We start from the raw sequence: 1,268 nt of genomic DNA on the forward strand, positions 1-1,268 counted from the left end.
GTCATGACTGCAGGTGTTTTTAACTGCAGACTAACGAGCAGATCTAATCTGAGGCAGGTGTCCATTTAGGAAACTGACTGCGTGTGTCCTTATTTTCTACCTCCAATTTGAGTGATTCCATACTTTTTCCCTCAGAATTGAGTGATTCCATATTTTTTTCCCCATGCTTGGTCAATAAAAGTAACATTCGCAGACTTCCACAATGTTTTCTCTTCATTTCTTTGAGTGTTCCTGAAAGCCAACAAGTTGAACTTTGGAATGACCTTATTATTGAATCATGTTTTTGATCTGAGTTTGTTTTACATAATGAAATATCTGAATGAGTGCTCATCTAAGACTGGTGATTCCATACRTTTTGCCAGGAGTTGTATTATGTTGTGAAGGACTCAGCCACCATCACATTAAATTTAAGCTCAATACCTGTAAAAGCAGTGGTGGGCAGGCACTAATCTAAACATTAGTTCCACTAGCCCTAAAACACTAACTCAAATATTTAGGTCCCCAATTCTAAAGCAATGCATTGAAAATTTTAGCAAAAACTAATTCTAAAGCACTAAAATAACCCAATCAACCCATGAACATTCTTCAACAGACAACATGAGTCACATATTACCATGTTGCTCTCTTAAGATTTATCATTGACATTCCACAGCTGTATTTAGGTTCATATATTGTCACCTGGTGGATAAGTGACACAYATGAACAAAATGTGACAGCTTTCACCATCAGCTGTTAACATTAACATTGATCAATAACATTTATAGACCTGAGTTAGTGCTTCTAAATTTAGCCTATAAATTTAGCAAGTGCTAATCTACTAATAAATTTTAAAATTAGCAAAAGTCCTAAGTCACTACTCAGGAAATTAGTTCCCCTATTAGTGCTTTAATGCTTTAGGGGAACTGTGCCCACCACTGTGCAAAAGTGTTTGAGTTGTCATTTTTGTGTCAATGTCTATGACATCCATCTTAAACTGAACTCTAAAAGTTCACCACTTGTGCACGTCAAGTGATACCTTTCTGAAAATTTGTTTTAAATTAATCTAGTGGTTTGTGGAATATGCTGACATAGGCTGACTTCAATAGTTGATGCTAAAATTATATGTCAGTAGCACATGAACTGAGAATAACTTAGCCATGACTATGACAAGTTTTAGTACAATCCATCTATCATCTACCTACCTACCTACCTACCTACCTACCTACCTACCTACCTACCTACCTACCTACCTACCTACCTACCTACCTACCTACCTACCTACCTACCTA

The sequence above is a fragment of the Austrofundulus limnaeus genome, unplaced genomic scaffold (genome assembly GCF_001266775.1).
Source record: "Austrofundulus limnaeus strain Quisiro unplaced genomic scaffold, Austrofundulus_limnaeus-1.0 Scaffold203, whole genome shotgun sequence".
In the NCBI taxonomy this organism is placed as follows: domain Eukaryota; kingdom Metazoa; phylum Chordata; class Actinopteri; order Cyprinodontiformes; family Rivulidae; genus Austrofundulus; species Austrofundulus limnaeus.